Source organism: Narcine bancroftii, chromosome 3 (genome assembly GCF_036971445.1).
Source record: "Narcine bancroftii isolate sNarBan1 chromosome 3, sNarBan1.hap1, whole genome shotgun sequence".
NCBI lineage: Eukaryota > Metazoa > Chordata > Chondrichthyes > Torpediniformes > Narcinidae > Narcine > Narcine bancroftii.
Window position 1 is genome coordinate 358846933 of NC_091471.1, and position 26878 is coordinate 358873810.

The 26878-nt window shown below is 42.1% G+C and overlaps 1 long non-coding RNA gene across 1 annotated transcript in view; it reads left to right on the forward strand.

The window, feature by feature from the left end:
• LOC138756631 (uncharacterized) overlaps positions 1 to 26596 on the forward strand; it is a 46012-nt gene extending 19416 nt beyond the window's left edge. The window contains exon 3 of the long non-coding RNA XR_011353204.1: positions 25459 to 26596. This is a non-coding gene — a long non-coding RNA (uncharacterized lncRNA). The remainder of the gene's footprint in view (positions 1 to 25458) is intronic.
• Positions 26597 to 26878: the final 282 nt, after the last annotated feature.

The window sequence follows — 26878 nt, forward strand, 5'->3', positions numbered from 1 at the left end:
GCAATTAACAACAGTCAGTGGCTTTGGGATGTGAGGGAAACTCAATCAGCCAGAAGAAATCGACGTAGCGCCACAAGAATATGCACACTCTAAAACAATGAGGGCTGAGATCAGGACTGAACCCAGGCGGCTGGAGATGCCGCACTTTGCATCTTTCAACCCAACCTTTTCAATTCTTCTTTCACCTGTGCACTTTATTTATACTCGGGTTTGCAATAATGTTTTCCTTTATTTCTTAAAGCAAAAGTAAGGTCTGGAGAGTTTCTCCGTTGCTCTAAACGTTCACAAGGATTAATACAAGTTAATAAGGGCATAGGCCATCTGTTAAGCTATCACAGTGCCAGCGACCCCGGTAGAATCAGTGTCAGAAGAAGTCTAATCGGGGGGAGGGGGATTAAGTAAACCGGAGGAGGGGGGGAGGGACACATTGACCATTGAAAACTCACTCATTGGTGGGAGAGGGGAAACCATGTTCCACACCTGCCATGAACTCCTACGTGTGTTGCCGTCAAATTTCCCCCTCCCTCCAATGTACTTATATCACGTGGAGATGAAAACACATGATGCTAGTGATGGTAGTGGTATGGGGGTGGGGAGGGGAAGAACAATAACTCATTTGGGGAGTGCATGGACCCGGTCTTAATCGAGCACTGTCTGTAAGGGCTGCTTGTCCCCTATCTGGTCTTAATCCAGCACTGTCTGTAAGGGCTGCTTGTCCCCTATCTGGGCTTAATCCAGCACTGTCTGTAAGGGCTGCTTGCCCCCTATCTGGTCTTAATCCAGCACTGTGTGTAAGGGCTGGTTGTCCCCTATCTGGGCTTAATCCAGCAATGTCTGTAAGGGCTGCTTGACCCCTATCTGGGTTTAATCCAGCATTGTCTGTAAGGGCTGGTTGTACCCTATCTGGGCTTAATCCAGCACTGTGTGTAAGGGCTGGTTGTCCCCTATCTGGGCTTAATCCAGCACTATGTGTAAGGGCTGCTTGACCCCTATCTGGGTTTAATCCAGCATTGTCTGTAAGGGCTGGTTGTACCCTATCTGGGCTTAATCCAGCACTGTCTGTAAGGGCTGCTTGCCCCCTATCTGGTCTTAATCCAGCACTGTGTGTAAGGGCTGGTTGTCCCCTATCTGGGCTTAATCCAGCAATGTCTGTAAGGGCTGCTTGACCCCTATCTGGGTTTAATCCAGCATTGTCTGTAAGGGATGGTTGTACCCTATCTGGGCTTAATCCAGCACTGTGTGTAAGGGCTGGTTGTCCCCTATCTGGGCTTAATCCAGCACTATGTGTAAGGGCTGCTTGACCCCTATCTGGGTTTAATCCAGCATTGTCTGTAAGGGCTGGTTGTACCCTGTCTGGTCTTAATCCAGCACTATGTGTAAGGGCTGCTTGTCCGCTATCTGGGCTTAATCCAGCACTGTCTGTAAGGGCTGCTTGTCCGCTATCTGGGCTTAAACCAGCACTGTCTGTAAGGGCTGCTTGCCCCCTATCTGGTCTTAATCCAGCACTGTGTGTAAGGGCTGGTTGTCCCCTATCTGGGCTTAATCCAGCAATGTCTGTAAGGGCTGCTTGACCCCTATCTGGGTTTAATCCAGCATTGTCTGTAAGGGCTGGTTGTACCCTATCTGGGCTTAATCCAGCACTGTGTGTAAGGGCTGGTTGTACCCTGTCTGGTCTTAATCCAGCACTATGTGTAAGGGCTGCTTGTCCGCTATCTGGGCTTAAACCAGCACTGTCTGTAAAGGCTGCTTGTACCCTATCTGGGCTTAATGTAGCATCGTCTGTAAGGACTGGTTGTACCCTATCTGGTCTTAATCCAGCACTGTCTGTAAGGGCTGCTTGTCCCCTATCTGGGCTTAATCCAGCACTGTCTGTAAGGGCTGGTTGTACCCTATCGGTCTTAATCCAGCACTGTGTGTAAGGGCTGGTTGTACCTTATCTGGGCTAAATCCAGCACTGTGTGTAAGGGCTGCTTGCCCCCTATCGGTCTTAATCCAGCACTGTGTGTAAGGGCTGGTTGTACCTTATCTGGGCTTAATCCAGCACTGTCTGTAAGGGCTGCTTGCCCCCTATCTGGTCTTAATCCAGCACTGTGTGTAAGGGCTGGTTGTCCCCTATCTGGGCTTAATCCAGCAATGTCTGTAAGGGCTGCTTGACCCCTATCTGGGTTTAATCCAGCATTGTCTGTAAGGGCTGGTTGTACCCTATCTGGGCTTAATCCAGCACTGTGTGTAAGGGCTGGTTGTACCCTGTCTGGTCTTAATCCAGCACTATGTGTAAGGGCTGCTTGTCCGCTATCTGGGCTTAAACCAGCACTGTCTGTAAAGGCTGCTTGTACCCTATCTGGGCTTAATGTAGCATCGTCTGTAAGGACTGGTTGTACCCTATCTGGTCTTAATCCAGCACTGTCTGTAAGGGCTGCTTGTCCCCTATCTGGGCTTAATCCAGCACTGTCTGTAAGGGCTGGTTGTACCCTATCGGTCTTAATCCAGCACTGTGTGTAAGGGCTGGTTGTACCTTATCTGGGCTAAATCCAGCACTGTGTGTAAGGGCTGGTTGTACCCTATCTGGGCTTAATCCAGCACTGTGTGTAAGGGCTGGTTGTACCTTATCTGGGCTAAATCCAGCACTGTGTGTAAGGGCTGGTTGTACCCTATCTGGGCTTAATCCAGCATTGTCTGCAATGGCTGCTTGTACCCTATCTGGGTTTGAATCCAGCACTGTGTGTAAGGGCTGGTTGTACACTATCTGGGCTTAATCCTGCACTGTCGGTAAGGGCTGCTTGTACCCTATCTGGTTTGAATCCAGCACTGTGTGTAAAGGCTGGTTTTACCCTATCTGGGCTTAATCCAGCATTGTCTGTAAGGGCTGCTTGTACCCTATCTGGATTTGAATCCAGCAATGTCTGTAAGGGCTGCTTGTAGTCTGTCTGTATGTTCTCTGGTGCTCCTGTTTCCTCCCATCCTCCAAATACGTTTGGGGTTTGTAGGTTAATTAGTGCATTTGGGCTGCATGGGCTTGTGGCCTATTAGAGCATGCAACTGTAAATTAAACATGATTTTCCAGCAAAAAGATTAATGAGCCCACACCATGATAAACTGAGAGAATGAATTATATACTCCTGTGCCAATGTTTCCCATGTCAGTAGAATGTAAGATGACGAACACCATCTCTTCTAGTGAAGCGTCATTTTTTTGTTGTTGGACAGTGCTCTCCATAGTCCACTGGTTTTTGTGGCACTTCCAAAGGAAGGAGCTCTGCCCCACTTGTCATGACACTCCCTGCACAGCATGCACAATAATGTTTGGCTTTATTGTGAAGTGCTGAGCTTTTAGCTAATTGAAGATGAAACATCAGACTAATTAAAGGAACGTTGCAGATGCTGAAAATAAAATTAAAGCAAAAAATGTTGTCTGATCTTTTGAGTGTTTCCTGCATTTTATTGTAATTCAATACAATTTGGGGAGGTCGAAATTCACAATTTGTGGCTGGCTTCAAGATCAGCTCCCGATTGAACATGTCTCTTTATAGTGAAAACTCTTGACCAGTGGATGAGACAGGAAGGACACCCTGCAATCCAGTTAGTATCAACAAAGACAAATTCTCCTCTGTCCCCTTCTCATCCACTTCCAACATACACTGTTTAATTTTGCTTGATTTTGAATCTTCGGCACTCCTTATTATTTATTTCCTTTTATTTGCAAGATTTAGAGTATTACTATTTTTCATGTGCTCAATTAGTTTGAGGCTACATTCTTTCCTTACTGATGTACCTCTTGATGTTCTCGATGGTGGGGAGGGTTTTTCCTGCGATGTCCTGGACTACGTCCACTAACTTTCACAGGACTTTATACTCAGGGGCATTGGTGTCCCCATACCAGACCATGATGCATCCGGTCAGCACACTTTGCACCACACATCTGTAGAAATTTGCTAGGGTTTCCATTGTGAAACCAAACCTCTGCAAAGTTACTTTTAAATGTCCCCGTTGTTCCAGCCTCCACCATCACCTCTGGCAATGGATTCCAGGCACTGATCACTGTCTGTGGAAAAATCTTACCTCTGTAGCCTCCAGTAAACATTCTGTTCCATCTTGGTGTTGATTGCCCAGCACTCAAGCTGGTTCAAGAGAAACTGCAAAGCAATCACACTGAAACAGTGTGCCTTGGTCTGAATGATTAATTTCAGCCCTTGCGCGACACACACTGGTCATCATGGAGAAGTACAGCAGTTTGTGAGATTGACAGCATGAACTGGAAAGGAAAACCGAACCTAGTGAAATGTGATAGTGTGATTGTAGTAAACACACTGAAATGCTGGAGGAACTCAGCTGGTCTTTTCAGCATCTATACGAGACAAAGACATATTGCCGACGTTTCGGGTCTGAGCCCTTATTCAAGGAAAAAAAAAATCAGAAAACGCAGAAGTGGGATCTATTGGGAAGTCTCAAAATTCAAATAACGGGGAAAGAATCCAGACCAACAAAAGGTGTTCTTTGGATATGATAAGGGACTAGGTAGAATTGATCATATCTGAGCGAAAGGAGGCAGGGACTGGAGGGACGATGGGGAGGGGGGTGGGGTTGGGGTGGGTAAACGAAAGCCAAAGAAGTCAACATTGAACTTGTTCCATTCGAATCCCGTTCCCCCACCACATTTGAAGAAGGAAAGCACCAGCCATATCAGTTTGATTGTTGACTCACCGATAGATATACTTATCCTTTGCCTCACCAGAAAGAAATGGAAATAGCAGCGTTGAAACCACAAAAAAATCCACTGGATGAACTCAGAGGGTCGACCAACATTGGGACTTGGTTGCTTTGCAAATCATTTTGAGATTGTCCTTATCTGATTTTTGATTTTTCCTGCTATTTGCATGGCTGAAGTGTGGTAATCCAGGAAAAGAGGCAGCCAACTTAAGCAGAGCAAACTCCCTCGAACTAAGAGACGATAATGAAGAGGTTACAGAAGAAGTCCAGAAACCCAGGCTGTTCAGGAACCGGGATTCTCGGGATTCTCTGGCAGTACTTTTAATGTTCATATTTAAGGAGAATGAAGTAGAGATGAACCGGTAAATTTTGACAGTTTATCAGAATCAGGATTTATTGTCATGAACAAGTCATGAAATTTGGTGTTTTGAAGCAGCGTGGTAGTGCAAACATCTTATGACATTACTATAAAAAAATAAAATACTAATAACATTAATAGGGCATGAAAAGTAAGGCCGTGTCTTTGGTTCATTGATTATTCAGGAATCTGATGGCAGCGGGGAAGGAGCTGTCCTTTTGCCACTGAGTTCTCGTCTTTAGGTTGCTGTACCCTTTCCCTGATGGTAGCAGGGTGACGAGGGCATGGCCTGGGTGTTGGGGTCTTTGAGGACAGAGGCTGCTTTTTTATTAAAGACACCGCCTCATGTAGATGCCCTCGATGGAGTGAAGTCTGGTGCCAGTGATGTTGCAGGCCGAGTTAACAAGCCTCTGGAGTTTATTCCAAATGTTATTCATTAGCAAATACAGCATACTTCATTTTCCAAAACAAACATATAAATAAAAATTTGGTGCTTATGCATATACGCATGCACACCAAGGCCCGCTGACTTTGAAAAGTTTGAGAGTTTTCAAAAAGTCCAGATTCTTGGGTGGTCCGGATTTCTGGTATCTGGATTTTTGGACTTCAATTGTACTTATGGAAGTAATGTTGAAAAAGAGTTCCCCTGTTCTTACTTGAAATAGTTCCAAAGAGATACATCTATCTAAATAAGAAGATGGTCCTCATTTGACGGCCTCACCCTACAGTGCAGTGGTTCCTCTATAGCCTATTGAAGTTGAAGCCTGAATTCTTGACTCTTGTAATGAAGTTTGTTTTATTCTTATATTTTCTTCTTCTGGTTTAATATTCATTTTTTTCTAATGATGAGATTGTTGTTTTTAGAAAGAGAAGGAAAATAAACAAATGATATAAATCCATACATTAAAAATAATTTTACAGCTCATTGCTGTCTGCCTCTCCCACTCAGAACACTAACACTCTCCATTCCTTCATTCATTAATGACGAACAATATTTCTGCCACCCCAGTCCTAACCTCCCATAAAATGCGTGGAACATAATTTTCAAGCAGGTCCAGATTTCAAGTCAAGTTTATTGCCATCTGATTGTACAAGTACAACCTGACGAAACAGTGTTCTCTAGTCCTTGCTACAAAACCCACAGGCACACAACCAGACATAACACACAGACACACAAACAATCCATATGCAGGACAAGTGTTTCATCTATAGAAATAAATAATTAAGTACATATTGTTTTGTGAATATGAGAGTATCGGATGGTTAGAGTGAGGTGTTCCTTAAGTTGTTCATTATAGAGGAACAGGCTGTTGCAAAGACACTTGGTTCAGCTGTGCAAATGAATCTCTTTTCCGTACCCCATTCAATAAATTAACAGCCCCTTGTGGCTTGTGGATGCAAACAATAGTATAGGATGCATAACATAAAGTACTGAACATGGCTTCAGGAATAATGTTATTCAAAACTAATATAAATAGAGATGAAATATCCTGATGTGGATTCAATTATGTGGGAATTTCTTGTGTGCTGGGTCCATGGTTATTTGTTATGTACATCAATGATCTGGATGATAATGTGATAAATTGAATCCATATTCTCTGGTTCCATGTTGACCCTGTATAATAGACTCAAATACGGATGGTCATTTCACTCCATTAGTTTTCTGTATCAAACTGCTACCAGTACTAGAATTTGTATTAATTTCAGGATCATCGTTTTAAGAAGTATTGTAAAAAGATGTAAGAAAAATGTAAAATGATTTGATCATTTGCCTCCTCTTGCATGCAGCTCCTTTCAATAATTCCATGGCTAATTTTTCTTGCGAACTTGCCGTGAAGTTTTTCCTAAATGGGCAAGGCGAGTGGTAGTAGTATTTTTTTAACTATTTTTCGCAATTGTTTTTCCAGTTGCTTAAGGCTGCCAGATGCTTGAATTCTGGATGACAGGAATTTTTACTGTAAATGGACATACACAGAAAATGTTGGAAATACCTAACAGTGCAGGGACCAACGCGATTAATGGTTCAGGTTAATTATCTTTCAGTGAAGGTCTGGTTGACTGGTTGATGATTTCTAGTCATTTCTGTTTTCTCATCAGATTCTCAGCAACTCCAAATGTTTATTTGGAGATGTAAATTGTTGGTCTTTGGAACGGTTAGATAGAACATAAAGCATGGAACAGATCAGCACAGAAAACAAGCCCTTCAGCTCACATGGTGCCAATATGAACTAATTCTACCTTCCTGCATTTTCTGCCTGTCTCTCACCTAACAATTATACCATTTGACATTTCATCCCTATGGAAAAGAATCTGATTATCAACCCTCCCCATACCTCTTATAATTTTATAAACTTGTAAGTGGTCGCTCTTCAGCCTCTGAAGATCCAGCAAAAGCAGTCTAAAACCTCTCCTCGTTACCAATCCAGGCAAAGCCTTGGAAGCACTCTTTAGCATCATGTCCAAAGTCATCACATCCTTCCGAAAACATGGCGACCAGAGATGCCATAATACTCATAATGCAGCTACGTGGATATAGAGGTGGAGGGATGGATCAGTACGTTTGAGGATTATATGAATGTTGGAGGTGTTGTCGATAGTGTTGAAAGCTGTTGTAGGGCACAATAAGATATGGACAGGATGCAGAGTTGGGTGGAATAATGGCAGATTGAACTCAATCTGGATAAGTATAAGATGATGTAGTTTAGAAGGTCTAACTTGAAGGCAGGGTACATGGTTAATGGTTGGATACTTAACAGTGTGGAAGAACAGAAGAATCTTGGGGTCCAAATCCATAGATCTCTTAAGGTCACCGTGAAAGTCAATAGGACAGTTAAGAAGGCCTATGGCATTCTGGGCTTCATTAATCAGGGGACTGGGTTCAGGGGTCATAAGGTAATATTCCAGATCTAAAAATCTCTGGTAAGACCACACTTAGAATATTGTGTTGAGTTCTGGCCATCTCATTACAGAAAAGATGTAGAAGCTGTGGCAAGGATGCAGAGGAGATTTGCCGGGATGGGAAAATATGCCCTAGGAGGCAACATTAACAGAGACAAGGCTTTTCTCTTTGGACCGAAAAGGTTAAGAGTAGACTTAATACAGTAGAGGTCTACAAGATTTTGAGAAGCATAGATAAGGTAGACAGCCAGCATCTTTTTTTCCCAGGGCAGGAGTAGCAAACATCAGAGGACATCTAACAAAGTGAAGGGAGGAATGTTTAGGGCAGACATCAGGGGAATTTTTTTTTTAACACAGAGATTTATCAGGGTCTGGAATGCATTGCCAGGGGTGGTGGTGGAGGCTGGAATAATAGGGGCATTTAAAACAACTAAAAAAAAGTTATGAGGGAGGGAGGGTTTTGATTTTTTTTTTTTGGTCAGTTTATATGGGCAAAGGGCCTGTTCTGTGCTGTAATATTCTGTTCTATTTTCTATGACTTTCCTGACTCAACCCCAAATGATGAAGGCAAACATGTCCTATGCCTTCCTTCCTTTAGTTTTCTATATCTGCTCTTCACAAACCCATTCAGGATCTCGTTAAGAATGTGCTATTCATAAAAATAAAAGGGGCAGGATTGATTTCTTTCTGAAAAGTTAATAGATTCAGCATTTACTTTTGCAGGATGCAACATTTTTTGACTTTGCAGGATCTTTAAAACAGGTTCGTATGGAAATTCATCAGCTGTACTAAATGCATCGTGGAGACTTCCAAAAGTTCTTTCGATTGACTTAATTTCCAGTCAGTGATGTTCATTATGGCCAATCAGAGATGATTAATTTACCTAAATAATTAATTAATATATGTGACTGCTTTGTACACAAGTCGATGAAATCACTTTGCAGCGTTATCAGCTAATTGCTTTTATGCAGATATTTAGAGGTTGGATAATATTGAACTTGGAAGTCATATTTCAATTAAAAGAATGTGAAGAAGGTGGAATATTTGCTCTTGAGTTGAAATGTCTGCATTTTTCCATTATATAACTAAAACATAGAAGTGCCCAGATGTGCTCTGTAGCTTGAAATAGTTGACTGGATGTCACTTCTGGAATCTTCATCCATACATCTGTGGCTGATTCAGAGTTACTGAGAATTCTTCTGAACCATCAGCCCAAGTCTAACATCCCACCCAACTGTCTATCAAATGTAAATCTCCTCCTTCAGATCACACCTGCCAGCCATATTTCAGGATACTAAAAGGTTTTTTTTAAAGGATACTAGGTCATCCAGGAAGTGGACATTGTCAGAGTGGGCTGAGTCAGAGTGGTGAGGCTTTGGCTCAACAGGCTTCGCCGAGAACAGATAAGAGGCGAGGGATAGTAGGAGCTGAAGTCAGAAATGACCACCCTTTTCAACGAACAAAAAGGATTCTGCAGATAGGCACAGGTAAGGATGTAATGGTAATGATTATAATTTTCCACATATGGACGGGGACTTCCATACTGTTAAAGGGCTGGATGGCTTGGAGATTGTTAAATGTGTTCAGAAATATTTTCAAAATCAATATAAAGAATGCAAGACTGGATCTCCTTTTAGGGAATGAGACAGGACAAGTGACAGAAGTATGCATAGTAGAACATTTTGGGTTCAGTGATCATGTTGCCATTAGTTTCAAGATAATTATGGAGAAGGATAGATCTGGGCATCAGGATGAGATTCTAAATTGGAGTAAGGCTAATTTTGAGGAAATGAGAAAGGATCTTGAAAGCGTGGATTGGAATAAATTGTTTCTGGCAAGGATGCGTAAGGTAAATGGAAGATTTTTAAAGTGAAATTTTGAAAGTACAGGGTTTGTACGTTCCTGACAGGATTAAAAGCAATGCTCACAGGCACAAGGTTTTCTAGGGAAATTGGGGATCAGTTTCTGAAGAAGAGCATGGTTTACAGCAGGTTTAGGCAACACGGAACAAACGAGGTACTTGAGGTGTATAAAAAATGCAAGAAAACCCTCAAGAAAGAAATCAAGAAGGTTATAAAAAAGACAAAAGGTTGCTTCAGCAGACAATGTGATGGAAACTCATAAGGGTTTCTAAAGGTACATTAAGAGCAAAAGGATAGTAAGGGACAAAATTGGTCCCCTTGAAGATCCCAGAGTGGTGGGCTTTGTATGAAGTCAAAAGAGATGGGAGAGATCTTAAATGTTTTATTTCCATCAGTATTCACTCATGAAAAGTGATCAGAGTTGTGGGAAGTAAGGAAAACAAGTAGTGAGGTCATAGAACCTTCACGGATTAAAGTGGAGGAAGTGCTTGCTTTGTGAAGCAAATATGGGTGGATAAATCCCCATGGCCTCACAAAATATTTCCTTGGGCCTTGTGGGAGGCTACTGTAGAAATTGCAGGGCCTCTTGCATAAATATTTAAAATGTCTTTAGGCACATGAGTGGTGCCAGAGGAATGGAGGGTAGCTCATCCTGTTCTGTTCTTTAAAAAAGGCTCCAAAATAATCTTGGAAATTATAGGCTGGTGAGTCTGACATCAGTAGTAGGTACATTATTGGAAGTTGTTCTAAGAAATTGGATATACAATTATTTGGATAGCTGAACTGATTTGGGATAGGATGTCAATGGCCTCATGGACTTCAGCCTGGATACTTCAGTTTCTAATGGCTGTGATGCATCTATTCAGTAGACTTTCCACAGCACACCTTAGGAAATTCAATGGAGCATTCAGCGACATGCCAGACCTACTTATGAATGGGTACAAGAGAAACGATTTGCCAATCTACCTGGATTAGAAGGGATAAACTATGGAGGATGGTTGGTTAAACTCGAGCTGTTTCCTCTAGAGCATTGGAGGCTGAGAGGAGACCTGATTGAGGTTCAGTAAATTTAAGAGCAATTGATAGGTTAGAGAGTCAGGATCTTTAACCTAGGATTAAAATGTCAAATACTAGAGAACACGCATTTAAGGTGGCGACGTAAGGGGGTGGGGGAGTGGAGGCAGAGATTAAAGGAATTGTTCGGGGAAAATGACTGGAATGGTCTGCCAGGGATTGTGGTGAAGCACATATGATTGCGTTTACGATGCTTACAGACAGACACATGAATATTCAGGGATAGAATGTAGATCAAGATGAAGTAACAGAGATTTAGCTTAATTTGCGTTCTGATCCCAAATTTAAGGGCCCCTTCCTGAGCTGTACTGTTCTATGTTCTACATTCCACATCCCATGTTCTATTTTCCACGGCAGACCAGTTCGGCAAGCAATACAGCCTTGGCATTGTTTACCTCTGAATTTTGCTACAGTGGGATTTTAAAACAAATACTAATTAGTGTGTCATGGTTCAGCCCACTGACACACATTTATCATGAAATTCAGTTCATGTGTATCAAAACTAGTTAAACTCCTGGTGGGAAAAGGAAACCATTATTTCCCACCACAAACTCCTATGCCATAAATTGCCTTTATAATGGCTTACATCCAATGCAACAGAGCAAAGAATTAAAAATTCTTCAATCAAATGCCAGTCTTTACAATAGCAGAAAACCTTCTTATAAAAGCTGCAAAGGAGAGTTTGAGTCCTGTTAACATTTCCACTTTATTTATCCATTAACACATAGGAAATAAAACATGTCTGGGCTCAATAACATTCTCCTGAACTGCCATTCTGGCATTTCTTATAAAATATATGGTCTATACAGTAAAAACCCTGGTATCAGGCACCTATAGGGATTTGTATTTGTAGATGCCGTTTCTGTATTTTCTGGTTGCTTGAGACTTATTGTTACAATACTCAACTAATAAACCTGCATTAAAAATAAATAGTTTAAAAGAGAAAAATACAACACTCTCTTTAAACTGAACAAATTCACTTGCATGAAACCTTAAAAAAAATGACCTTATCTTCAGTCACATTCTTTGAAAATGTTTCTGCAGGTTCCTCCCCCTCCACAGAGCTGCCTGAAAAACAATCATTAACTATACCCCCCACCCCTCTGCAAGTTTACAGATAAAGCCTCTGACCAGGGCAACTCTTACTATACAGGGATAAGGAGACACTTTAAGACAATGGTGAGTGGCATCAACTAGCTCTTCAACCTGGGTAACACCATTGCCACTTCACACAAATTTATTCAAACAATTGCTACAAGCAAAGACCTCTCCGCTAGCTGAACATTTGCTCCCATCTCCCACCAAAGGTTCATATGTTACTTCAGAGAACATTTACTTTTATAATTTTAAACTTATTTATTACCTAATATTTTATATTTATTTTAATTTTTTAAATCTCTTCAATTTTTTTGCTGGTTGCTTGAATTCCAAAAATCTGGGGTTTTACTGTAGTTGCTGAATACAAAGCAAATGAAAATACACTTGAAGGAAAGAGAATGTTTTTATTTTCAAACTAAGTTCCAACAGCCAGTATGAAATGCTCTCCATTACTTTTCACTGACTCGAAAGGCCAATAGTAATATGAAACCTATTGTCATTAGATTAATGTGATTACAGTGGCCAGTATGTTGTTATTTCACTGTGGCTGTTTGTAAGAAAGGAAAGTTCACTGCAAGTTTGCCAAGAGATCACTATATCTCAATGATGCATTTAAACTCATTTAACGCTGTCTCATTTTTTTTGCATGAAGGCTAAAATATTAGTGATATTCTTTTATGTGCTAACCTTATTTAATTCAGCCATGCCTGCAGGATAAAGGAATCTCAAGAGTTGTATGTGATGTCATGTATGTAGTCTGGCAATAAATCTGAAATCTGAGATGATTGGGGAGATGCAGAATAGAAACAGAAAATGGTGGAAATGCCCAGGTCAACCACAATCTACGTAGGGAGAAATGGACTCTTCCCTTGTCATCAATGACCTTTCATCAGAACTCTAAATACCTTGCACCCTCCACAGAACCAAATCGACCTGCTCAACATTTCGCCACCTTTGCTAAGACTGAGATGGAAAAAGTTGACTAAGGACGTTAGATTCCAGATCAGACATCTACAGGCCAGAGGGCTGAATGACCTGCTTTTGGTTCGATGTTCCTTTCTCCTTACTGTTTTTTAATGTCTGGGTGCACTTCAGTTTTCTTGCACTCTCATCCTGACACCCTGCCAAGCAATTTTTCACACTGACTCAAATCATTATTGGAAAGTGAACTTTCCTAAAATGTGAACTTACCCCAAGTATTCTGATTGCACATTCAGTGATTACTGCCTTCCTTATATTGTTTGCATCTGTGACCTCATGCTTTCTTAAAGACCTTTTCAAGTTACCAGTGATATTTCTCGGTTCAAAGTCATCTGCAATCTTGCAGTCCAACAGAGTATTTTAAAATCAAATCACTTATGGCCTGTATTTTTACGTTTAATCATTGTTCTTTATTGATCTTGCCAGTGGTATTACTAGGGTTTGTGTCCCCAGTGCAGTAACTCATGGTGTCACCCCCACCCCACCCTTCCCTCCAGGGTCCTCTTCCCGTACCAGCCCATATAGAATCCTTAGTAATTTTTCTGTACTAATGTTTCTTGTAATTCCCGTATGTAATGGCAATAGTAGTGAAATAAACAACTGGCAAAATTAAAAGTACATCCTGAAATTACAGTATCATACTACTTCATTCTCAAAGAAAGTTAGAGGTTTGTGAATACTAATTACCACAATATTGTAGCTAAAACACCAGAAAATTTGACAAAAGCAGCGACTATAAAAAGACCAGCAGCAACAAGAACAACAGCGTGTGCTTGTAGCACATGCAAATGAAACCACATGAATCGAAGTGTCATTGTAATTGGGTAATAATGATAACTCTGACCAGACCGCATTAGAAGGTTCAAAAAGTAACTAGCATTAAGTATTAGCCTTATAGATATATTTGATACATGTAAGCAAGGCTTACAAAAAAGTTTTTTGTTGTTTTAACTAACTACAGGGATATTTTTATTTAAAAAAAATACATTTCTGCTGAAACACTTCACAAAAATTTTAGAGATGGTCATTCTGGTGTCACCTGGTGATGTCAGCACCTCCTACAAGTCCCTAGTGATGCCAGTGGATCTTGTGAGAAATGGCAAAATTATCCGAAATGTACACCTGATTGGTGAGGCCAGGAATAGCAAGGTGCAGTGAACTTGTATTTAAAAATTGATTGTAAATTTCCTTATGTTCCATAATGCCTTAGATTTCATGCCTGCCTGTTACCTTACCTGTCATGAAACAAACTTACCCCATGTCTATCCAGACTCAGCATGAACTGCGGGTAATCCAATTATCTCCTCGATCTCTCACTTAATTTTCAATTTAGACAGAAAGCACGGTAACAGGCCCTTCTGGCCCGCAAGCCCTTGTCGTTCAAATGCACTCAATTAATCTACCGTCCTTTCCATATGTTTTGAAAGGTGGGAAGAAACCCAAGCAGACATGGGGAGAATGTCTGACAGAGTGTCCCAGATTCGAGCCCGAGTTGCTGGCGATGTAACAGGACTGCGCAAACCGTTATGCTAACCTTGACTGATTGTTAAACTGGAACATGCTTAAATTACTCAGCTGTCAAGGGAGAAACAAAGTTAAGGATTTAAATCAACCATCACATCAGAATATTAACTCTTTTTCTCTGAAAGATTCTGGGCATTTTCCAATATTTTCTGATTCGATTTATAGCATCAATAGGATTTTGCTGTTGAATGATAGTTCCCCCCCCACCCCACTCCCCAGCCAGACGTGGCCAGGAGTGTAAGAGCTAAAGCCTTGTGGGCAGCAGAGTTAATGTTGCTGCCTCACAGCTCCAGGGTCTGATCCTGGTCTCCGGCACTCTCTGTGTGGTATTTGCACGGTCATTCACCGGAGTGACCACTGCTTTCTTTCAGCACCCCAAATGCATGCTGGAAGGTCTACTGGCTTCTTTAAGTTATCCTTTAGTATTGGCAAATTGACTCAAGGCAGGATGCATGGGCATGTATGAGAAATTAAGTTGCAGGAGGAGAGAAAGAAGGAGAGGCAGGCTTGGTTGAATGGGGTTGGTCCCCTGGGAGTTACCATGGATGTGATGGGCTGGAAGTCAAGCCAAGTACAATTTATTGTCTTCTGATTGCACAGGTACAACCCAGCAAAACAGCATTCTCTGATCCTCCGTGAAAAGCACGCACTGCAAAATCATACAGACAAATCATACATATGCAGGACAAATATTGATATATTCAAATAAATAAATGAATATTGTTTTGTAACTATGTGAGTGCTCCTCATCCTGTGCTTCTGGCTCTGTATCTCTTTCCCAACAGGAGCAGTTGAAAGCTGCTGTGTGCAGGGTGGAAGGGGTCCTTGATGATCTTGCACAGTAGATTTTGTCAATGGAGGGGAGGGAGACTCCAGAGTTGTCAGATGACCCACAGCTCACAGGCAATTGGATAGATTTTAAAGTCATGCAGGAAGCAAAGCAACAGATCAGTGTTGCAGTGTGATCATGGCCAGATTACTGCTACTTCAGGGAGAAATACTGAGTGGGACACTAAGAATAATTCAAGACACATGAGAGACTGCAAATAGTGGAATCTCAAGCAAAGCACGCTGCTGTACAAACTCAGTGAGTCGAGTAGCATCAGTGATAGAAATAAGAATGATCAGTGTTTTGATTTGGAACCCTTCATGAAGACCGAGTGTAACTTCTTTGCTTTCCGATTGTTCCATCTGCAGAGAGATTAGATGTCTACAAGTACTGTCTGTAATGTTTACTTTGACCTGAGTTACAAAGGGTTATATTCTCAAAATAGAAGACGTCGAAGTAAGCTAAAATGAGAATAGTTCATATCTGGATAAACTGGAATATTGAGCGTCAAACCATTAAAAAGGTTATAGGATCGGAGGAGGGCAAATGAGATTGTGATCAGATGCATGTGTACAAACATAAGGCAGCATGGTTGGCATAACTTTTAGTGCAACACTGTTACAATGCCAGCAATTGGGATCGGGGTTCGAATCCCATGCTGTTTGTAAGGAGTTTGCACATTCTCCTGGAGTCTGCATGGGTTTTCCCTGGGGGCTCCGGTTTCCTCCAACCCTTCAAAATGTAGTGGGGTTTGTAGGTTAATTGGGTGTCTTTGGCTTGGCTTCGCGGACGAAGATTTATGGAGGGGGTAAAAAGTCCACGTCAGCTGCAGACTCGTTTGTGGCTGACAAGTCCGATGCGGGACAGGCAGACACGATTGCAGCGGTTGCAGGGGAAAATTGGTTGGTTGGGGATGGGTGTTGGGTTTTTCCTCCTTTGCCTTTTGTCAGTGAGGTAGGCTCTGCGGTCTTCTTCAAAGGAGGTTGCTGCCCGCCAAACTGTGAGGCGCCAAGATGCACGGTTTGAGGCGATATCAGCCCACTGGCGGTGGTCAATGTGGCAGGCACCAAGAGATTTCTTTAGGCAGTCCTTGTACCTTTTCTTTGGTGCACCTCTGTCACGGTGGCCAGTGGAGAGCTCGCCATATAACACGATCTTGGGAAGGCGATGGTCCTCCATTCTGGAGACGTGACCCATCCAGCGCAGCTGGATCTTCAGCAGCGTGGACTCGATGCTGTCGACCTCTGCCATCTCGAGTACTTCGACGTTAGGGATGTAAGCGCTCCAATGGATGTTGAGGATGGAGCGGAGACAACGCTGGTGGAAGCGTTCTAGGAGCCGTAGGTGGTGCCGGTAGAGGACCCATGATTCGGAGCCGAACAGGAGTGTGGGTATGACAACGGCTCTGTATACGCTTATCTTTGTGAGGTTTTTCAGTTGGTTGTTTTTCCAGACTCTTTTGTGTAGTCTTCCAAAGGCGCTATTTGCCTTGGCGAGTCTGTTGTCTATCTCATTGTCGATCCTTGCATCTGATGAAATGGTGCAGCCGAGATAGGTAAACTGGTTGACCGTTTTGAGTTTTGTGTGCCCGATGGAGATGTGGGGGGGCTGGTAATCATGGTGGGGAGCTGGCTGATGGAGGACCTCAGTTTTCTTCAGGCTGACTTCCAGGCCAAACATTTTGGCAGTTTCCGCAAAGCAGGACGTCAAGCGCTGAAGAGCTGGCTCTGAATGGGCAACTAAAGCGGCATCGTCTGCAAAGAGTAGTTCACGGACAAGTTTCTCTTGTGTCTTGGTGTGAGCTTGCAGGCGCCTCAGATTGAAGAGACTGCCATCCGTGCGGTACCGGATGTAAACAGCGTCTTCATTGTTGGGGCCAAAGGGTCATGGGCCGAAATGGCCTGTTACTGTACTGTATGAATGTCTGTATGTATATATTTTTAAAAAAATCAGTGTAGATGAGAGTTGTGGGAATAGATCGGCCAAGCTCCCATACAAAGCATGTCAGAATAACACTGAGGCAAAGCCACATTCATATTGTCATACGTTTCCTCAAACACTGTGAGAATGAGATCCAGACATTTTGTACGAACACACCCCTCGTTGTTAGGAGCGGACTAAGCAGCCATTGCTCAGGTGGCATTCATAACAGAGTCTGGTGGTTGCAAAGCTTCAGTTCCTGAGGGCTGATTGGGTGGGGGGGGGGGGGGTTTAGTTCCGTGTTGTGTTCATGTGAAATGAAACAAATCCAGAGACAGATCCTTTGCCATGTCATTTGTCTTTTGCACAGCTTGTATCTGCAGTCTCCTGACAAATTTCTGTTGAATTCACTGAGAAGCACATGCCAGAAAACTAGCAAGAACTGGCCAGACAGCTTCAAAATAACTGGATGGCTCAGAAATGGTCCCTGACTGCAGGCACGTGGTTTATGCAAACAAGCGGTAAATGTGCAAAAGCAATTTGACTCAAGCTGCGCAGGTACCAAACATTCCAAGTGGACTTATTCCAGGGATGTTGGGAGTACATTCCACTGTGGATATAAATGTTGGATTTAATACAATGGACAACATTTTTTCTTTTAAAAAAGGCTTGCTTTCCTGAAAAAAAAATGGGGATTATGATCATCAACTTCAAGCTGAACACAAAGATAATTTCAGATTTGCTGTACTACGTAGAAAATTGGAGCAACATTAAATGAATTGTTATTGAATTTAGCCTTAAGCGTATACCAGTACTCACCACAAATGTAACAGAATGTATCACAGCTGCTGCGATATCGAAGAGACATTTCTGCTGTATTGAATCTTCCTGAAGACAATAAATGCTATTGTTAAGTATACTTATTATGCTATTGCCTGAAGAACATGTGCATCCACATGCGTTCAGTCTATATCAACGTAATGTACAGCATTTGTATATGTGAGCTGCTTTTATAGCCCGTCTGCATCTTTCCTGACTAAGCAGGCCCAGGCCTAAGGCAACATTTGCATAGCACCTGAACTGAGTTCATGCCCAGGCCTGCTTGGACTGAGCAAAACAGCTTGCTTTGTTGGCAATATACTAGTAGACTTAAAATATGAGAGGGAATCACAAAAATAGGTTATATCTAAAAAAAAATGGTATGTGAAAGGATATTTTTAAGGTGATTTTCATGATGAGCAGCCCAAAATCGATAAAATCCATGCCAAAGTGTTCAAGAAACAAAATCTTGTTGTCCAGAGTTGAGGTTGAGGTTGCAATTCTCTAAACACAATATAGCCTGAATCTCTAACCTCACCACATTACCTAAGCTACCTTGCTTACTTTATAGACATTGGCTCAAATAAGTTCAAACTTATCTCCTGATATGTGCTGACAGCAGGGGTACAGTGCTAAATTTTAGGGGCCAGAGCTCAACAAAATGGCATCAAGAAAGTCTTGTGAGACCTGGCCACCATGTTGTATTTGACACTGTATAACTGACAGCAAAGTGTAGGACTACGAAATAGGATGACCAGTCATGGAAGAAACAGTTATGTCCAGGATAGAGAATAGCACTCAGCGGGGAGGTGGGGGCGGTGCCATTGCCAGGCTCCGCCACCACGAGGTGCTGTCGGAGCAGTCCCGCAGTGGCCCGATGAGGAGCCGAAGTGGAGCTCCAGTGAGATCCAGCATCCCTGCATCCCTGGCTGACAGAATAAAATGTCAAAGATTTTGATGCTTTGTCCAAAAGGGTTGTTTCTGACCTATAATATGCTCTATGTAAGACTGAACACTTAACACCTAAGCTATATACATGTGGCTCCTGCAGTCTCTTATTCAGTTACTGTTCCAATTGCAAGGTAAGTTCATCACATTATTTCCTCATTTAAATCAATGAGACTTATGTCTATATATGTAGATTCACTACGTTCATTCTAGACATTCTGAAAGCAAGGGCTGCTTGCTTACAGCACCAGCGATCGGGACTGGGGTTCGAATTGGGCACTATCAGTAAGGAGTATGTACGTTCTCTCCATGTCTATTTGGGTTTCCTCCAGATGCTCTAATTTTCCCCCACTCTTAAAAATGTACCAAGGGTTCTAGATCAATTGGGTGTAATTGGGTGGCATGGACTTGTGAGCCGAAAAGGCCTGTTCCCATGTTGAATGTCTAAATCTTTGCTCTTTCTTATCTATCGCTGATGATAATGTAAATACTGCATAAAAAATGCACTTTCTCGTGAACCACCTGGCCTCTAATGTTGAGATTTCTTCCGCTTTTGGGTGAGAGAACATCTTGATGATCCACTTGGCTGTCTTCAAGCTGTATTTCCTCCTCCTTCACCTTTGCTCATTCATTCATGATGTCACTGATTTAATCATCAAGTTGTTCTAATCTAAAGGCCTTTGTACAGGTTTTGCTACTTCTTATCCTCTGCAAGTTGCAATTCTACCAACATGGTGAATCCTGCGACTTCACTCTCACCAGATTCCCAGGCTGCATATTAAGTACTTGGCCTGTAACCATGCCTCACTTTACTTTAATGAGTTCCACCAAATCGTTCAGAGTTTTTCTAACGAGAAGCCCTGGTTGAACAAGGAAATCTAGAACCTGCTGACAGCCAAGTCACCAGCATTTGAGTCCAGAGATCAAGATCAATATAGAAGGAGCAGGTATGACTTCTGAAAAGCTATCTCCCGGGCAAAGTGGAGATTCTGGATGAAAATGAAAATAACAAGGGACACCCGAAAGCAGGGCTAAAAAAACCAAATCCCAACCAGTCCAATTCGGAGGAATGACATGCATGCTGTCTTCAGGAGAATGTATCTGAGGAAACAATCCAGCCCAAATGAAGTATTTGGTCGAGTATTTAAAAACCTGAGCTGACTGAATTGCTAATGTATTCACAGATATTTTCAACATCTCACTCCAGCAGGCTGTTCCAAACAGGCGTCCATCATACAGGTGTCCAAGAAGAGTGTAGGAACCTGCCTTAATGACTATTGGCCAGTAACACTTATATCAACAGTGATGGAGAGATTTGAAAGCCTATCAGCTCCTGGTAAGTGGTGACATGGATACATTTCAGGTCGCCCATTGTAGCAACAGGTCTATGGCAGATGCCATTTCACTGGCTCTACACAAAGCCCTAGAACACCTGAACAGTAAAGATGCATTCATCAGGATGTTCTTTACCAACTCTATTTTGGGATTTAACACCATTATCCCCTCAAAACTTATCAGCAAACTCCAAGAACTGGGACTCAACACCTTACTGTGTAATTGGATCATGGATTTCCTCTCGTTCAGACCACAATCAATGAGGATTGGTAAGAACATCTACTCCACAATCTCTATTTGTACTGGAGCACCACAGGGCTGTGTTTTTAGCCCATTACTCTACTCACTCTACACCCATGTCAGTGTGGTTCTGTACGACAATAACACCATCTACAAATTTGCAATGATGCCACTTCAATGGGTTGTTTTAGGAAAGGTGACAGCATGTAGGAGGGAGATTGAAAACAGCCAAATGGTGCACCAACAACAAATTTTCACTTAATATCACCAAAACTAAGGAGCTTCAGGAAAGGAAAGCCCGAGGTATAAATTCCAGTGATAATTGGGGGAATCAGAGGTGGAGAAGGTGAGCAAATTTAAGTTCTTAGGAGTCACTATCTTGGAGGATCTTTCCTGGACCCAACATGCTAATGGCATCATGAAGAAAGCACGTCAGTGGCTTCTCTTCAGAAGTCTGCGAAAGTTTGGTATGACACCAGAAACCCTGAAAAAAGCTCCTAACAAACAGCAGCGGATCGAACCCCGAGTTGCTGGCATTGTAATAGCACTTCACTAACTTCTACACTAACTGTGCTACCCACACTACATATGGTGGCTCATCATTATCCTCTCTGGAATTTGAAGGCATGGTATAACCCATCTCAAAGCAAGATTATGGACTCAGTCCCACCTCCATTTAAACTTTTTTCACATCATCTATTTTATTTTTAACTCTCATTTCATTCTTCATGGTAATTTTTTATGTTCTTGAACCATAGAACATTGCAGCACCAAAACAGATTGTTCGACCCTTCTGGTCTGTGCTGAACCTATTATTCTGACTCACCCCACTGACCTGTAGCCAGTGCATCTCCCATCCATGTACCTATCAACATTTTCCTTAAATGTTGAAAACGAGCCCACGTTAACCACTTCAGTTGACAGCTTGTACCACACTTCCACCATTCCCTTTGTGAAAAAAAATCCCCCCACTACTGTTCCACTTAAACTTTTCCACTTTTACCCTAAACTCATGTCCTCTGGCTTGTATCTCACCTCACCTCAGTGAAAAAAGACTATTTGCATTTACTCTGTCTAGGAACTCGATTTGGGCTATTAAATCAATAATGCCTATGATAGCCTTAACTCTCACCATCCTCCCTTTCGATCTGGTTTTGCTGGGAATTTGACCTTGTTTTGCTCTGTAACCTGCCAATATTTTCTTTCCTTGACCCTTCTCCCCTCAAAAACATTTAAATTTTCCACTATCCTCCTTTCATCTTAAATCATAGACATGGGAGGAATAGTTAAAATGTATTTGCATCGTCTTGAAAGGGTATGTATTTCCCAGTAATTATTCAACTGAGATTCTTGAGCCATTGGTACAATGTTTGCTTCACATACAATTAAAATCACAAAGAAGTTTTGTAGGAACTAAGCGGTTTGCAGCTTATCAACGATGCAAGGAACTCTATTTTTTTAGAATATGAAGAGATAAGAATTAATCGCAATACAGTAAAACCCCTGGTATACGGCACCTATGTGGATCCATAGATGCCAGATAAGCGCATTTTCCAGATGCTCGACACTCACTCTTACAATGCCTGAAGAATATACCTGCATTAAGAATAAACAGTTTATTTACAATAGATAACCTTTCCTTTAGAGAATGGGAGAAAAAAGGAATTAAAAGAATAGAAAATTGTTTTTTGGGAAATAATTTATTAACATTTCAACAAATGAAGTACAAATATGGCATAACTCATGGTACAATGTTTGCATACCACCAACTGAAAACCTACTTGAAGGACAAATTGGGAAGGAGACTGAGATTACCAGAAGAAAGCAGCTTTGAATATGTGATTACGGACACAATGATAATAAAAAGATTTATAACGAACATGTACATCAAGCTGCAGGAGAAGGAAAATGATGAAATAAGCTATAAACCCAAACAAAAGTGGGAAAAAGATTTAAACATAAAGATAAAAATGGAACATGGGAAAAGTTATGCTCTGGAACTATGAAGAATATAATAATCACAAGGTTACACATGATACAGTAGAATTGGTAACACAGGTTATATATCACACCCCAAAAGTTAAATAAATGGGATCCAACATTATCAGATAGATGTTTTCGCTGTAAGAAGGAAATGGGAACAATAGTACATGCAATTTGGGCATGTGAGAAAGTGGAAAAGTTTTGGGAAGATCTAAATCAGGTATTAAATAAAATCACTAAAAACAACATATCAAAAAATCCAGAGATCTTCCTTCTCAGTAATATAAAAAGTAAAGAATTAGGCCTCAAACTGGATGAAATGCAAAAAAGATTTATTATGATAGCCTTAGCTGTAGCAAAAAAATGTATAATGTCAACTTGGAAATCAGAAGAGAGCCTGAGAATACAGCATGGAAATGAATAAATGTATTCCATGGGAAAAAAATAACATATAATTAAAAAAAATAAAGTCACATTATTTGAGCAAATTTGGAAGCCGTACATGGTACATAACAGAGAGGACTTGCCTCGGACCGCCACCCCCTAAAATGATAAGAAGACAAAATGACAATCCAGTGTGTAAAAGTAGATAACACATTTTTCTTGTTTATTTTCATTGTGTGATGACATTATTTAATGGTCAGTGCCAACTGCTCAGTCCAAGAATCTGCCCTGCTCCAGCTCCCTCAACAGCCCCTAAGGCTAGAGCTGGATGAGGTCCTCACCCGGGAAGAGACATATAAGGCAATTGAACAACTGAAAAGTGGCAAAGCAGCAGGTATGGATGGAATCCCCCCAGAGGTCTGGAAGGCTGGCGGAAAAGCTCTGCATGCCAAACTGCATGAGTTTTTCAAGCTCTGCTGGGACCAAGGAAAGCTGCCTCAGGACCTTCGTGATGCCATCATCATCACCCTGTACAAAAACAAAGGTGAGAAATCAGACTGCTCAAACTACAGGGGAATCACGCTGCTCTCCATTGCAGGCAAAATCTTCGCTAGAATTTGCCTAAATAGAATAATACCTAGTGTCGCCGAGAATGTTCTCCCAGAATCACAGTGCAGCTTTCGCGCAAACAGAGGAACTACTGACATGGTCTTTGCCCTCAGACAGCTCCAAGAAAAGTGCAGAGAACAAAAAAGACTCTACATCACCTTTGTTGACCTCACCAAAGCCTTCGACACCGTGAGCAGGAAAGGGTTTTGGCAAATACTAGAGCGCCTCAGATGCCCCCCAAAGTTCCTCAACATGGTTATCCAACTGCACGAAAACCAACAAGGTCGGGTCAGATACAGCAATGAGCTCTCTGAACCCTTCTCCATTAACAATGGCGTGAAGCAAGGCTGTGTTCTCGCACCAACCCTCTTTTCAATCTTCTTCAGCATGATGATGAAACAAGCCATGAAAGACCTCAACAATGAAGATGCTGTTTACATCCAGTACCGCACGGATGACAGTCTCTTCAATCTGAGGCGCCTGCAAGCTCACACCAAAACACAAGAGCAACTTGTCCGTGAACTACTCTTTGCAGATGATGCCGCTTTAGTTGCCCATTCAGAGCCAGCTCTTCAGCGCTTGACGTCCTGTTTTGTGGAAACTGCCAAAATGTTTGGCCTGGAAGTCAGCCTGAAGAAAACTGAGGTCCTCCATCAGCCAGCTCCCCACCATGACTACCAGCCCCCCCACATCTCCATCGGGCACACAAAACTCAAAACGGTCAACCAGTTTACCTATCTCGGCTGCACCATTTCATCGGATGCAAGGATCGACAACGAGATAGACAACAGACTCGCCAAGGCAAATAGTGCCTTTGGAAGACAACACAAAAGAGTCTGGAAAAACAACTAACTGAAAAACCTCACAAAGTTAAGCGTATACAGAGCCATTGTCATACCCACACTCCTGTTCGGCTCCGAATCATGGGTCCTCTACCGGCATCATCTACGGCTCCTAGAATGCTTCCACCAGCGTTGTCTCCGCTCCATCCTCAACATTCATTTTAGCGACTTCATCCCTAACATTGAAGTACTCGAGATGGCAGAGGCCGACAGCATTGAATCCACGCTGCTGAAGATCCAACTGCGCTGGGTAGGTCACGTCTCCAGAATGGAGGACCATCGTCTTCCCAAGATCGTGTTATATGGCGAGCTCTCCACTGGCCACCGTGACAGAGGTGCACCAAAGAAGAGGTACAAGGCCTGCCTAAAGAAATCTCGGTGCCTGCCACATTGACCACCGCCAGTGGGCTGATCTCGCCTCAAACCGTGCATCTTGGCGCCTCACAGTTCGGCGGGCAGCAACCTCCTTTGAAGAAGACCGCAGAGCCCATCTCACTGACAAAAGACAAAGGAGGAAAAACCCAACACCCAACCCCAACCAACCAATTTTCCCTTGCAACCGCTGCAACCGTTTCTGCCTGTCCCGCATCGGACTTGTCAGCCACAAACGAGCCTGCAGCTGAAGTGGACATTACCCCTCCATAAATCTTCATCCGCGAAGCCAATCTAAAGAAGATATGTTGAATGTTTAATGGGTTTGGAGGGGGGTGGGAAGGGGGATGGGAATGTAGGGGGAAAAAGGGGAGAAAATGTCACTGTATATATTAAAGAGGGAAATGTTTGTATGCATTTTGATTGATATGGTTCACAGTGTGAAAAATAAGGAATAAACAGTTTAAAAAATAAAATAGAAAAATACTAGACTGTACTTACACTGATCAAACTTCACTTGCATGAATATATAAAGCTTAAAAGCATTCGACTTTATTTTCATTCACATTCTTTGAAAACATTTAACTGTTGCTGCATCTGCGGGTTCCTCCCCCTCACGGATCTGTCTAAAAGATGAGCAATAATATTCTAGATAATTAGCCCCCTCCTCCCACAGGTTTACAGATGAAGCCTCTGATCAGCGTGATTCTTACTAAGCAGGAATAAGGAGACACTTTAAGAGAGTCATCCCAATGGCAAGCGACATCAACCAGCTCTTCATCCTGGGCGACGCCATTGCTGTTTCACACAACTTTATTCAAACAGCTGCTACGACCAAAGCACAGGCAAGGCTCTCCGCTGGCTGAATATTTGCTCCCATATTCACCTAAGGTTTATGTGTTACTTAAGAGAACATTTACTTTTACAATTTTAAACACAATTATTTTTACCTCTTATTTTATTCTTTTTTTTTTGCCTGTTACTGGAGGCTGCTGTTTGCTTGAATTCTGGAAACCAGGGGTTCTACTGTATTAATGTTACTACATTGCAGTAGGAGGGTTTTAGCAATATAAAGAAGTGGAAGGCATACACCAAACGAGGAAAATGCTATCCAGCAAAGCTTAGCTTTGTGCAAATATGTGGTCACCTGCCCTAACGTAGTCGGGCATTATATTTAAGTGAAACTCCAAAGCTGTAGATGCTGGAATCTTAAACACACAAAGAACTTAGTTTTCCAAAAAGCATCAGATGCTAGCATAAGCAATAAATCCAGTTCACCAAAGATATTAAGAAGCATAGAACTAAAGAATGTCAACGAGTTAGAATACAGATCAGCCATAATCACATTGTTTTAGAAAATAAATATCAGGAAAAAAAAGGCATCTTCTTTCCAGAGGTAGCCTTGGCCTGGAGGATTATTTTAAGTTCTATTTGAGACACTTTTGAAATCAAGTCCCCTTTTCCTAAATCTAAGTAGTTCAGTAAGGTTAACTGGGTAGCATGTTCATAATGGATACTGTGGTCTGAATGGCTTCCTCATGTCCTTTATAGTTCTCCGATTGTGTAAATTAGCATGCAGATGGCTTCTCCTGGGATACTGCACCTACACCACTCAAGCTGATGGACCTGAAGGCAAGCCATTGATGGAGTTGAAAAACTGACTGAGCCCCAGGAGACAGATAGTGGGCTCATGGGCAAATGAAAACAACTCATGAAGTCTGCATTACTGTTCCAGCTACTCGGGTTCCAATCTGGTGCTGTCTATAATGAGTTAGTATATTTTCCATGTCAGTTTTGACTGGTTCTACAAATTCCTCACCCCCCCCCCCCTCCCACAACCCACAAATATATGGGGTTTGTAGGTTGATTGGTGTATTTGGGTGGTCCTGAAATGGCCTGTTGCTGTGCTGTATCTCTAAATTAGAAAATAAACAGATTAACTGAAAAGACACAATGGTGATAAATGTGCGTTGAGCTTTTTGCGGTTATCTACTCTGTGGCCAAGTAGGATAATATAGTGCACTTTTAAAGATAAAGAGATTTAGGGAGTTGTCAATAGGACTTTGATCATTTATGTCCAAATGCAGAAAATAATT